We start from the raw sequence: 14,080 nt of genomic DNA on the forward strand, positions 1-14,080 counted from the left end.
AGCGAAACCGCTGGAGCGCCAGGCCGCCGCGGAATGTGGCTCTGCGGTTGTCGATCATAGAGGCACTGAAAGGCTAAGTCTCAGGAACAATGGCTGGTGTCCTGGGCGCCGAGGGGGCGCATGTTGGCTTTGGGGATAGGGAGGTACCACTCACAGGCCTCTGCCCTGGAGGAGCGGGGAAGGGAAGGAGAAGTGGCCCGGTAGCTATGGTAACGGGGTGGTCTAAGGAGGCGTCCTGGAGGGGTGCAAGCCCTGAGCGGGACCTTGCCGCCCTGCTCACCACTCTGGCATTCGGTCAGCCCGCCGTCCCGGCCCCGGCGTGTGCTGGGCGCCGCGCTCAGCAGTGGCCCGAAGAGCCAGGGTTCCTCCTGCCAAGGCCGGGTTAGGTGCCCCCTCGGTGTGCTCCCTGAGCCCCCCCCCCAGGGCATCCCTTGGCATAGCCCCCATCTCCCTGCATTGGAATTGCCTGCTCTGGGGTCTGCTTTGCTTCCCTCCGGGCTCCGTGAGCCCCTCAAGGGCAGGGGCCAGATCTGTCTCCGCCGCTTTGTCCCCAGTGCCCAGCGCGGGGCCGCCTGGCACCGCAGCCTGAGTTCTGTTTTGTGGAGTTGAACCCAGTGCGGTCAGGGTCGCTCGGGGCTACGGGCATCCTCCCTTCTCCCGGCTCAGGAACCTCTGGTGTTGATTCTGTCCCCAGCCACCCCCCCCACCATCCCCGCCACCCCCCCACCATCCCCACCATCCCCACCACCCCCCCACCATCCCCGCCATCCCCCCTCACCATCCCCGCCATCCCCCAGATTCTGGCCCAGTCCCGAGAGGTGGGGAGGGCCGAGGGAGGAGGAAGGTGAGACAGGGAGGGCTGAGCAGAGGGAGAGAAAGCCTCCCTGCTGCCTGGCTGCCGGCACCGCGGGAATGGTTCTGGCAGGAGCTGCCTGCTGGGCTGAGATCACCATGGAGACCTGGCTTGGAGAGGGTCACTGGCAGTGGCGAAGGGCCGGAGGGGGCGGGGGGTGACAGGGATTTGTGCAGAGGCTCCCAGCCTGCCCTGGGGCCCTTGTGGGGGGGGGGGGAGCGAGCCGGGAAGGCTGGGGCTCGGTACAGTCCACTTGCCGAGTGGTTTGGGGCAGCCGGGGCTGAGTCACCCCCTCCCTCGTCACGCCAGCACCCTATACGTGTCACCCCGACAGAGGTTCCTTAGCGCAGCAGCTGTTGCCACCTGCAGTAGACGCCTCCCGCCCCCCAGCTACACTAGTCCTGTGCCCTACTGGGTACCCGGCCTCCGGCTCCAGCTGTTCCTGTTCATCACCCTAACTGGGGGACTGACACCCATCCCAGCAGCATCCCTGGGCCCAAGAGCTGCTGCTTTCCTACCATTCCCCTGGTTCTAATTCAGCTACACCCTAACAGGCGCACCTCTTCCCCCTCCGGCTAATACTCCATCCTCCATCACCCCCAGGAAACCTGACAGCTTAACACAGGTTCAGCCCCCACCCTTCCCCTCCCTCCTGCCTCTGCTGGCCGCCTGGGCCCATAGACGGGGATGGGCGCTGCCCCTACCTCTCAGGAGCCCACCTGGTTCCCCTGGCCCCGGGGGGGCGGGAGGGGAGGGGGGGGTAGTCCTGGCAAGTCCAGCCTCAGGACAAAAGTCTTCCCCAGGGCTGACTGCCCAGCAGACAGCAGCCGAGGCTGAGCAGAATTTAAATGTGGCCCTGTTGGGAAGGGAAGCCAAGAAAGGACAAGAGAGGAAAGGCTTTCTGTGGCCGCTTGCTTCCTGCAGGGGTCGGGGAGGGGGGGTGTTCTCCTAAGGGGTCTTAGAAGGCAGTTGTAGCACCCCCCACACCTTAATTCGGGTGGGCTGGTCACTCACCAAGTGCAGGGACAGGAGTTTCAGGGCTCTTCAAGGAGGCCAGGACTCTGAAAGCGCCAGGTTCATGACTGTGGGTCTTGAGCATAACCAAGCCCATCCCTGTCCCTCTGGGCATCTTCCCGCCATCCTCAGCCAAGCCTTGGGTTCTGGGTGGGGAGGCCTGGAGAAGGGGTACTTCAGACCTCCATTGTCTGGCGATTGTAGGGACTGGGAACATGGAAGTTTCTGAGCCTCAGCAGCCAAACACAGATGGTACTGTGTTGGGCCATTTCTTTATTCCTTTATTCAGACAGACGTCCCAGTCACCTTGCCTCTGGAAGGAACCGAATGGCATCGGAGGGGACTGGGAAAGGGTTGGAATTAGAAGAAATGAAAGTGCTCGGGTGTGCAGTTCATGCCTGTGCTGTGGTCAAGCCCTGTGCTCCCCACTGCGTCATTCCTCACAATAGCCTCGCTTGGAGGAATGACTAAACTCATTGTTGTATGAGGAAACTGAGGCTTGGGGCACCTACCTGGCCCAGGCCCCAGGAAAATAATAATGATGTATAATCAGCATCATTTCTTACATTTCCTATACCAGGCTTAAGCCACCTTAAGCCACTGAATCCTCCCAACAAACCTACGGGATAGTTTGGTTATCCCCCTTTTACAGATGAGGAAACTGAGGCTCATGGAGATTCACGGACTTGCCCAGCGTCCTGGAGCTGTCCAGGGGTGGTGCTGGCATTTGAACTCAGCTGTGTCTGACTCAAGAGCCCAAGTCCTTAACAAATTGCACTGCCTGGAACCCCAACTCCTCTCCCAGAGCCTCCTTTACCTCTCATTGAGGCAGGCCGTGGATACAAGCCTATTTTACAGATGGGGAAACTGAGTTCAGAGAAGGCGAGAAACAGTCCATTGTCTCATGAGGGGCTATTTGGAGTGTTCTGGGAGAAGGAACAATGTGGGTAGCTTCTCCCAGAATCCTGGTAGGAACTGGGTGGGGGTCCCACTCTTAGCCTCTCTGTTCTTAGAGCTCAATGTCTGTGCCTACTGCTAACTTCCGCCTCCTCTTTTGTGTTTCTCTGCAGCTTTCAGAAAACCAACGCCAAGACCCCTCCCAGCGTCCACATTGTCCTCTGGCAGGAGCGCCTGCCCCTTTGCCTCCCACCCCACCCCACCTGCCTCCCTTGCACTACCATCTCCCCCCCACCCCTCCCCGCCCATCTCCTCCACGCAGAAGCCGAAGGTGAGCCCTTTCTGCACAAAACCAGCAATTGTAAATACTTTTTAAAAATGTACAAAACTTAAAAACAAAACACAGTTTTAGAAAAAGACAAAAAAAAAAGAGAGAGAGAGAGCGCGAGCGTGTGCAAGAGGTTGCGAGCGGGGCCCCGAGGTGTCCAGAGCCCCTGCAAGTATGCACTGAGAAATTTATCTACAGGTCGTTTGACAAAAATGAACAATATCCTATTTATTGTATATACTGTTTTATTATAAATCGTGGATTGTATATTGCATTCTGTAAACCTGCTGTGGTCCCGTGGTGTGCAAATTCGCATGGTGGGGGGGAGGGGGCAGAACCTCTTGCGGGAGCTTTTTTTTTTTTTTTTTCTCCTTTTTTTCTTATTTTTCACTCTTTTGGGTTTTCTCTTCTGTTGTTGTTGTTGTTTTCTGTTTTGGCAGGACACACCCAAAGATCCAAGTTTGTATTAAAAAGAAATGAAAAAAAGCAAAAAAAAAAAAAACCCACCTCGTGTCTTGTGAAAGGGGGTGAGTGAGGGTGGATGGAATGGAAGAGGCATGGCTGGGTTTTGTTACCAGACACTGGCTCCCCTGAGTGGAAATACCTTCATGTGTTCTCACCTTCTGAGGTCTCCCTTCTGCCTGAGATCTGAGTCAGCTTTGCATCTGGGAACCGCGCCCCCCTCCCAGATTACAGCCCAGGCCCTGGGTCTCCCCTGCCGTGATCCCCAGCCTGCTCCCTAGGGCTTTGTGGCCCCTGTCCATGCATTATGTCCCAGATCCAGGGATTCTGCCTCCTAGATCCTTGGCCTTGGTCCTGGGTCTCCCCTGATTCTGAAACCCCTATTGTGTCCCACACCCCAGGACCCCACAAGTACGGGGATGCTGGCCTCTTGAACCCCTTTTCTCCCCTCAAGTCCTAGATTTCTTTTCCTGGAGGGATCCCCATTATAAATCAGGTCTCGAGTCTCCTTGCTTCCAGACCCTCTCATTCCATCCTGGATCCCAGGTCTCTTGACTCCAGCCCCTTCCTTTACACTGTGGCACCCCAGCCTTTGGGCCCTGCAGTTCTCCTCCGGTTCAGGGACACCTGTCTTTGAGACCCTCATGCCGTCTTGGCCCAAGAACCCTTGTGGAACACCCCCTTTCCCACAAGGACTGGAGTATCTCCCATTCACCCCAGGTCCTGGATCTCCTTAGTCTCCAGGCCCCCCATTTTGCCCCAGCACACCTGACGCACCTGCATCTATCTGCCTGTGCGAATTCCAGAGTTGATAGGCCAGTAACCCTGATATTTCTGCCTTCCCCCTTCCCCTGAACCCCAAATGCTGGGGCTGTTTTCTCCCAGCATTTGTAAACTTTTATACAAAGTTTGAGAAAACTCAATCCCGTGCCTATATCTGGTGGGCCTGGAAAGGCTAAATTGTTCCCCACTCCCTGACCTTGGGAGCTTTTGGCTGCCCTTGATCAAATAATGCCCACTTGGGGCAGCCTGGTCTTTAACACGCGGCTTTTCCCATAGATCTGCTTCATGTTAAACCTCTGCTGAATGTGGCTCTGTGTCTCCCCACTGAAGATCAGGGGGACCCCGAGGGACAGCTCCACGGGGCCCACACAGCCTTAGGAGAGTCTGAGGAACCCTCTGAGGGGGAGACACAGACCGCCAGCTTCTGGGGACCCCTATCTGAAAGAGGACATCAGAGGATTCAAGTAAAACAGTCCCCCAAAACTGAAGCCTCTGTGCTGGATGTGAGGCTTATCCACCCACCAAGCCCCCTCTCTGCATCCCCAACAACTCAGATGAAGTCACTGCCACCTCACTGCCTGGTGAGGCAAAGGCGACCACACGAAGCTCAAGGCTACAATCCAGTATGGTGCTGCACGTGGGGGCAGGGAGCAGGAAGACCCAGTAAGGGTCGGGAAGGGGGTCTTTGTTCCAGGAGGAGTAAACAGCGTGTGCAAAGGCCTGGGGGTGGGGGTGGGGGGCAGGCGGCCACCATACGTAGTTAGACACTTGGTGCGGAGCGGGGAGGACTGGGAGAGGGCCCGGCGGAGGCTGGTTGAAGTAGGTGGCATGGACGGAACCAGTGCAGGAGGCAAGAGAAGCTTGTTTTCAGCCCCATGAATCGCCTGCAGGGAGAAAATAAGTGTGCTCAGCGCTGCTGAGGAAGCAGTAGAAGCTTGGGGACGCTGTCCAGGTGGGGGCAGGCTGCAGGATTGGGGGCTGCTGAGGGTGCCCAGAGGAGTTTCAGTGAGGAAAGGGGACAGGAGGGGGAATTCAGTGGAAGGGACTGGAGCTTTACTTGAAATGGGGACGGAGGGCAGTGAAAGCTTGTGTGCCCAGGAATTGGTGGGGGTTGGGAGGGACGACCCACGAAGGAAATGGGAGTTTAGGGAGGTGATTATAGCCCAGCGAGGGGGCTCATTAACTTGAAGAGGGTTTTGGAGGAGGGATGGGATTCACTGCAGAGAGTGGAGCTACAGTTTCTGGGCTGGGAGAGAGAGTTGGAGAGGGAGCTCTTGGAAAGTGAGTCTTGGGGGGGAGGGGTGGGCAATAAGAAAATAGGAGCTCAGGGAAGGGAGGGAGCTCAGTCTATGGCTTAGTAAGGGGTAAGAGGGCAGAGGTGTATTTTGGAGAGCAGACTTGGGAGATCTGCCAGGACCAAGGGCCCAACCTTTGGGATGGAAGGCTCTCTGACCCTGTCCAGGTGGGGGGGATGGGGGGGTGGGTCCACCCCATTTTGATCTGTTCTTTTCAGAAATTTCAGCCTTACCACAGCCACAGCCCTGCACCTGATTGCAAAAAGCATCAAGGCAATGTGGCTCCCAGATGTCTGGGTTTCACCACCGTTATTAAATACTTCCCTAAAGTTTTTATTCCTCAAAACAATCCTCGAGGTAGAGAAGATACTCACCTCATTTACAGATGAGAAGACAGGTTCAGAGACCTGGAGTACGTGACTTGTCCAAGACCACATGGGAAGTGGGAAGAAGTAGTCTGACTCTGAGCGCTCAGTCTTTCATAATAATTTAAAGAAAAAAATCCTGCTTAAAAAATTCACTCAAAAAAAAAATTCACTCAAAGGTTAAATAAAAAACAAGAATAGGAAATAGTTTCTTTAATTATGTGCCAGGTACTGTTCCAAACTATATAAAATTCATGCCATCTCCACAACAATTCTATGATAAGGCTTTATTGTAATGATTATTCTCCCGTTTCACAGACCGGAAACTCAACTCGCAGGGAGGTAATTTACAAAGACCATTCATTGTGACACCAGAGTTCAAACCCGAATAATCTGGTTTGGGAGTCTGCTCTGCTGTCCTGTTAAAAGTGAAAACCCACTTTACCCACATCCCTGGTAATAACCCACATGTCCACATTTTCAGGTCCATGCTTTGAGATTAGGGGTTCTCAGCCCAGAAGTTCGGATTTCACTGGGCTGGGCGGGGTCTGGGCAATGAGATTTTTTAAAAGCTTACCCTGGTGGTTCTAATGTGCAAAGCGGAGAACCACGAATCCAGCTGTTGTGCCCAGTGTTTACATACAAGCAGCCACCTGTGTGCACACACGTCTATTTAATGTGTTGTCCCAGGTGTTCAGGTGTTGGTAAGATGCTTTCTTGTGTATGTGCTGTGGTATCCATTAGTGTTTTTCACTGCGTGGCTGTAAATGACCATGGGTTTCCTGAGTGACTGTTAGAGGCACTGTAAACACATTCATTCAACAAATATTTCTTAAGCACCTACAGGATTCCAGGCAATGGCCCAGGCACTTGGGGATGCAACAGTGAACAAAACAGATGGGGTCCCTGCCTTTGAGTGTATCCTCTTTGGGAATTGACGGATTTGGTCTTTTGTCTTTGCCTACGTGTGGCAGGGGGATAGCTGCCCTTGGAGGTTGCTGAAGGGTGAATGTCTGGCTGGGAGATCCTAGGAGGGTGAGACTTGCTGTTTGCTGTGTGCATGGGGGGCCCTCGGGCCCTATGTGCAGATGTGTTAGAGAAGGAGACCTAGGGCATGTTTCTGGGTTTGAATGAGTGTGGCTGACAGTGTGGCGTGTGTGTAAAGATGTGTGTGATCTGGACCTGTGAAAATGTAGACGACAGGATGAAGAGGGCGTGACGGGGGAGGGCTGTGTGCAAGGCAAGCACCAGCCCAGGACAGCACACAGATGGTGGCGCACCCATACACACACACACACACACACGCACACACGAACACACACACAGCCAGCTGCTTCAAGGAGGAAACTGGTTTCCAGTCCCAGGGCACAGACTCCCAGGGCCAGGAGAACTCTGCTCTGGGGAAGTGGAGGAGGCACAGCTGGGGCTGGAAACTCGAGAGTGGGAGGAAGGGAGGGAGAGCGAAGGAGGGAGGCTGGGGAGCCACATCCTTGATCTCTGGTCTGTTTCAGCAGTTCCGGACTTGGTGCTCTCGGTCTGTGTGACTCTGGGTCTCCCTCTCTCTGATGTCCGGATATTGGCATCACTCTTTCTCTCTTCTGGGTCTTGGGCTCTGAGGCTGATCACATGACTCTGGGTCACCCCCTCTCCAGCCTACGTGGCTCTGTGTCCCCGCTCCAAGTCTGTCTCTGCCTCCATGTCTGACTCTGTCTCCGTGTCCTTCCTTGCCCTTGCCAGGTGGGGGGGAAGGGGCCCAGTGCTCAGGGAGCAGGTGTCAGCTCAGGCAGCAGGCAGTGAAGCCAAGGAGGGCACAGAGCCAGCAGCCCCTGGACACACAGCCACGCTCCAGGACACTCTCGGGGCGCTCACAGATACGCACAATGACATACGTGGAGAGATGGGTTCTCGGGGACATACACACAGGTGCACAATTCAACACACAGCGAAGCCCAGAAACACAAGGATGCCAGACAGAGGGTCACAGGCGGATACCAGGGGGTGATGCACACACAAACTGACGAATACTTACTCGGGCACACACCAAAAGAATCGCAGGCACAATCGGGGCATTTTTCCAGAGAAAAACTCAGAGCCATGGACACACAAACGACACAAACATACACACACTTTCAGGCATGGGCAGACCCAATCACTCACTGGAACACAGATGTACAAAGGCCCAGGTACACTCGGTTGCACCTCGGCTCACACCCAGAGCCGCATACATTCAGGAGAGGGAGGCACATGGCACAGACAGGCGGATACCCTCCAGGACAACCAGAGACCGGGACGCGACAGGCACACGGAGGGACACGCCCAGGCCCAGGCCCAGGCGGAACCTCCTCAGGTACACCCCCCCCCTCGGGGCTCCCTCGGGAGCACCTGGGGACACGCCCACAGGCGGGGGGGCCGGGAGCGAGGAGCAGCGCGGCCCCAGCGCACCTGGCGCCCACGGCTCGCCCCCAGGCGCCCCGAGTGTGCGTGCCCGTGCGTGCGCGCCGCCACCTGTGGGAGGAGAGGTGCGCGCTGCGCCCGGGGCTGCCCGGCCGGCGCGGCGCGGGGGGGGCGGTTGCCATGGTGCGCAGAGCGCGGCCGCATACTAATGGGGCGGCCACCGGCGCTGCCCCTCGCCGGCCCGGCTCCCTCCTCCCGCCCCTTCAGTTCCTCGGAAGTCACCCCGGCCCGCGGCCCCGGCCGGCGACCCCCCCACACCCACTCAAAGGGCCGGAGCCCCGGGTCCCGGGACCCTCGCGTCCTCGACTTCCCTGGAGAAGGCCCAGGCCGGTGCGAAGCGGTGCGAGGGCGGAGCGAGGGCCTGGGGCGCTGCAGGGGCTGCCCGGCCTGGGCGCGGGCACCGAACGGGCACGGCAGCTGGGAGCGCAGGTGCTGCCTTGGAATGGGGGTGGCTGTCCTGGGAGGGTGGGAAATAAAGGGGAAACTTAACCCTCTTGTTGCCAGAGAGCCCATCAATCTGCCGTCCCCGGGCTAGGCTGGCGGGGCGGGGGGGGGGGGGTGCACAAGGACACTTGACCAATCCTAGTACAATCCACACCCCTCTCTCCATCTGCATCGCTCCAGTGTTGGCTTGACCTGCAGGGGAGGGGGGCAGCAGTTCCCATCACTTCAGTTCTGCCTGTAGTCTGACCGGTGATGCGGTGGTGTGCGCTGAGGACTGAGGGGAGGGGGCCAGTGGCACTGGAATGGTTAACACCCCCCCATACCTCCATCCCAGTCCCAGAGTCCCCCTTTCATACAGCCTTGACCCCCCACCCCGCTTAGCCCCGCTGTTTTAATTGGCATGGAGGGGCACGGCGGTACCCTGGGGTGGTGGGGGGGGAGAGCCAGCAGAGGGTTTGCAGGTAGAGACAGTGGGAGGGGGGCCTAATGGGGGGGGAAGCCAGGCGGTTGCCTAGCAACCCCACAGCTGTCTGTTGACCTAGAAGAAGCTGCGCTGTCTTGACACAGCTGGTGTTTACATGTAACCGAGGCTCTGGCTTAGCGCTTGCTTGGAGGAAAGCTGAGGCAGGGCCCTCGTGGCAGCCTGGTCCCGGCCCCCGGCTGTGGTGGGCTCCGTGCCTGCCTGCCCTCTTTGCTTCGGCTCCCACCTCAAGTCCAACGGGGAGAGAGTGGGAGGGCAGATCTCAGAGCTGGAGGCTTTGGAGCTGGGGAAAGTTGATGGACACACACACACACACACAACCACACACACACACACTCAACCTGAGGCCTTTAACACAGAAATGGTGGGAGACTAAGAAAGGGATGGGGGAGGGGGGTGCCCAGATTTCAACCCACACAGAGAACACCAACATTCACAGGGACACATGAACATAGAGACCCACAAAATCAAACTGACTTAGGCACACACACACACACACAATGTAGGCACAGAGAGGCCCATTGACATGATGACATCCAGACAGACACACAAACACACAGTAACACAGTAATCAAGTGATTGAAACCGAGACACACATCTTGATCGAGAGGGTGGCCGGCACTGACCATCTGACAGGGACACGCTCAAACACGACAGATATACAGAACCCCCCACGTGTTAACACCAGCAACTCTCACACGAACACAGTTATCCCAGCTAGAGTTGGCAGGTCTACGTTAGGACCCACAGACAGAGTCACCCACATGCACACAAAGAAACCCACAACTCCCCAAACCTTTATTGACCGCCCAAAGCACCCGCTGACAGAGGCAAAGACACACCCAGGAGCCCGACATGTGAAGCGGCGCAGGTCCCTGACAGACCACAGGCCCTGACATGTCCCCCCCCCCCCCCCCCCGCTCCCACACAAATACCTGCAGTACAAACACATGCCGGCCCAGGGTGTGGGCAGAGCGGAGACTCCTCCCGGCCCAGAGCCCCAAGCATCAGCGGCTGTGCCTTGGGGTCAGAGAGCCCTAGTGGCCCCAGGACCAGAGCCACATGAGCCCGTATGTCCTGTGCCGTACCCGTGAGCCTGAGCTCTAGGGAGAAAACCACCAGCTCTTTTCCTGGGAGCCCCCAGACAGAGGGAAATGACAGTGCTCCCCCCCGCAGGAGCCCCTGTCCGAAGCTCTGTCCTCTGGAATCCCTGGACAAAAGAGGCACTGTCCTGCTCAGATGAGCCCCAGTCTGATGGAGGTCATCTCTCCCTCCCAGGCAGCTCTGGACACCACAGACGGACACACACACACAGACACACACACACACACACGCGCGAGCATGTGGCAGCTCCTGGGGGGCTCTCCAGGGCCTCCTGGCAGAGGTGAGCCTGGGACCTGACTTTGGAGCCCAGGAAGCAGTGGGGGAGGGAGCGTGTGAGGAGAGACCCCGCCCCTTGCCCAGCAGCTCCTCCTCCCCCGCCAGGGCCCAAGGGGCCTGCCAGGGCCCCACAGCCCCACAGCCCCAGCAGCCCAAGCAGTGAGCAGAGGAGGAGAGCGGATATTTTTAGCTTCTCTGCCACTGACATTTCGCAGCAGGCGACCTGGGGTGAAGCTGAGTGAGTGCTGAAGGCTGGGAGCAGCCGACAGCGCCTTCCCACCCCCATGCACACGCACACACAACTGTGCACGCACACAGCCCCGTCCCTCAACACCCCAGTGCTCACATGAGGGGCACAGCTTCAGGCCCACAGTCACACGCCTAGACACACACATATCCACCTGTGCACACACTTGGTTCCCATGCCGCTTACGCCTCAGACCTCACACACCTGGACACAACATGTATGCATTCACACACCCAGATACACACACAGTTCATACCTAGAACACACTTCCCACACTTAGCCAAGTGTGCACACCTCGTTTGTCATTCATTCGAGAAGTGAGATCCGGTGACGACCGTGCGTTGGCACTAGTCTAAACACTAGGGATACTGTGAGCGGATTTGACAAAAATTCTCCAGCCCTCACAGAGTGTATGTTATGTTCCAGTGAGGCAAGTGGGAAGTTTGACAATAAACAAAAAATAAATAAGCGAAGTATTGCTTCAAGAACCACACATATAACCCAATCCCCCAAAATATACAACCACACACATGAGCAGCTCCCTAACATTCACCCCCCCACAAATACACACAACTGCACACACAACCTGTAGCCAAGAGTCACACAGACAACTCCACAGACGTACCTCACAACAGTCACCAACATGCACACGCTGCCACACGCATCCGCAGTTACATGCTTCACATATAAATACTCACGCCACTCAAACACATGACACACGGGCACAAATCGAGCCACACACACGCTGCACAGAGCTGGACGCTTTCCTTACCCACACACGCAGAACACAGCCTCCCCAGAGCTCGTAGGTGCAGGATCACACAACCCTGCCCCTCCACACACACACACACACACACACACACACATGCACACGGCCATTCCCTCAGGTAAAATTTCTCCCTCTGCCTATCACAAACATACACGTACACACATTCCCACGATCCTGCCCCGACCCGGTGAAGTCCAGGTCTGTCTGCCACACGTTCACAGGTATGCACACAGACTCCTAGCACACTCACAACTTCAAACATACCCAACTCCCATGCTCTAAAGGGGCCACGTACTCTCAGTCCATACATACCCATTCTCCCACCTACAGCCCCTCCCTCACTTCTCATGAGGTGAGTATGGTCACTGCACATCATACACGCACCCAGAACAGCCCCAAGATTCCGATCCTGCTGTCTCCAGGCCAGGCCCCAAGGGGCAGGACTCCCTCTGAGCTCACCGTTTGCCCCTGGTGCCCAGGCTAGAGGTGGAGGCGAGGAGAGTGGATGCTTCTCAGATCTCCCCCCAGTGTCCTCCTTCCACCTCTCTCCCCTCCTTCCTCTATTCTTGAGTTTCTTTCCTTCTATTTCTCCATCTCCCCAACCCACTTCCCCAGTAACCCTTGGCCCAAAACCAAATTCTCTTCTCTTCCAGGTTCTGCTGCCCTAGAGGGAAAAAAAAGAAAAAAAAAAAAAAAAAAACAAGAGTCATTGTCAAATTCTGAAGTCCTGAGAGGGAGAAAGAGATAGATGCGCCAAGGGAGGAAATGGTAGGACTGACTGGCCCATAGGCCAGCATGCAGAGCTGGGAGAAGCAGCCCTGTGTTCCTGGCTCTGCTGTGTTACCCTGGATCAATTGCTGTCCCTCTCTGGTCTCCCTTCTGCCTCTGTACAAAGAGGGAGTTGCAGGGGATGATTTCTAAGGCAATGAGATTCTCAGAGACACTGCAGTGGTTGTATAAACAGGGAGAAGGCCTGGAGCCTTGGGAGTCTGATTAGAGCAAGGAGAGCCCCCTCCTCAGAGGCTCCCCAACCAGAGCAGCCTCCTCCCCCTGCTGGGCCTGGGTTCTGAGGCCAACAGCACCCCTCTGCCCCCCAACACGTACAAACACATGTGCTCCCCTCAACCCGTCGCCATGTCCTCTGCCCTCTCTGGACCTTTGGCAGCCGGGCTTGTGTATTTGGGGCTCACATTTGGGCTCTGTGCCGGTGAGCCAGTCTATGTGTGCACTGTCTGTCTGTCTGTCTGCTTGCCAGCAACCTTCAGGCGCCAGGAGGGGAGGCAGCAGTCGGGGAGGTGGGGGTGGGGAAGGAGGTAGCGTTGACAAGTTCCAATGTCTGGCTTTCCCTCCTGGAAACCCCGAGCTGGGGCTGGCCCCCCCTTCCCTTCCTGTCTCTCTCGCTCAAGCACGTCCCTTCTAAGAGCCCCTCTCTGCAGACACCCCCAGTGGAACCAAGCCCAGATCTGCTGCCAAGAAGGCCGACATTTCTTAGACTTGCCACGTTAAAGGGGCCTGCACAGGCACGCACTCAAATCCCCCCTCCGTGTCCTCCTCCCGTGCACATGCAGGCGGCCCGAAACACACAAAGACGCGGTTGGGGACAGAGGCCACCTGCGCACACAGGAAGCAGCTCGTGGAGCGCATCGGACCCCGGGCTCCCAGACAAGCGCCGGCACAGCCGCGTCCTCCCCCGCCTCCCCCCACGCGGCTCACCAGCGACTCGGAAGCACGCACGGGCCCCAGCACACGGTGCTCACAGACACGCACGAACACAATCACACACGGGGCCTTGTTGTGCGGCCGGGCCAGCGCAAACCCACGGCGCACTGTCTCCCCGCGCGTCCCCGCCGCCGTCCCCGCCGCCACCCGGGGCAGACGCAGCGCGGCGACACAACGCCGGTGTCCGGTACACACGGCCCGAGCGCGTCGGTCCCGCGCCACAGTGGTCCCCTGCCTCGCCGTGGGTAAGCGCGCTGGTGAGGGCTGCGGGGCCCAGAGGCCCGGTGGGCCCACACCGGGCACCTCTGGACACACGCACACGCTCACGACTATGTGCAGCACTCCTCTGTGCACGCACAACCACTGTCCCTTGAGCTTCAGCTCACAGTTGCACCATCATCCTCTTGCGCACACCAACAGATTCACGGGGGCCCCAAACACACCCAGACAGGACACGCGTGAACTCAGGCACGCGTGCTGACCCTTCAGTGCACGCACAGATTCCTTGTCACCGACAGTTGGCTTCCATGTGCACACAGCGCTAGACACAGCATCTCTCGGAACACGGGCCTGTGTTCAAACCCAGAAC

The 14,080-nt window shown here is 57.4% G+C and overlaps 1 protein-coding gene across 15 annotated transcripts in view; it reads left to right on the forward strand.

The window, feature by feature from the left end:
* Positions 1-4,981, forward strand: part of AHDC1 (AT-hook DNA binding motif containing 1) — a 66,138-nt gene extending 61,157 nt beyond the window's left edge. For all 15 annotated transcript variants that reach the window (XM_064589687.1, XM_064589689.1, XM_064589688.1 and 12 more), the window contains one exon: positions 2,938-4,981. The gene's annotated coding sequence lies outside the window, so the exon portion shown is untranslated. The remainder of the gene's footprint in view (positions 1-2,937) is intronic.
* The last annotated feature ends 9,099 nt before the right edge of the window (positions 4,982-14,080 follow it).

This window comes from Mirounga angustirostris, unplaced genomic scaffold (assembly GCF_029215605.1).
Source record: "Mirounga angustirostris isolate CCGP_5_RB_7025 unplaced genomic scaffold, mMirAng1.0.hap1 SCAF_4, whole genome shotgun sequence".
NCBI lineage: Eukaryota > Metazoa > Chordata > Mammalia > Carnivora > Phocidae > Mirounga > Mirounga angustirostris.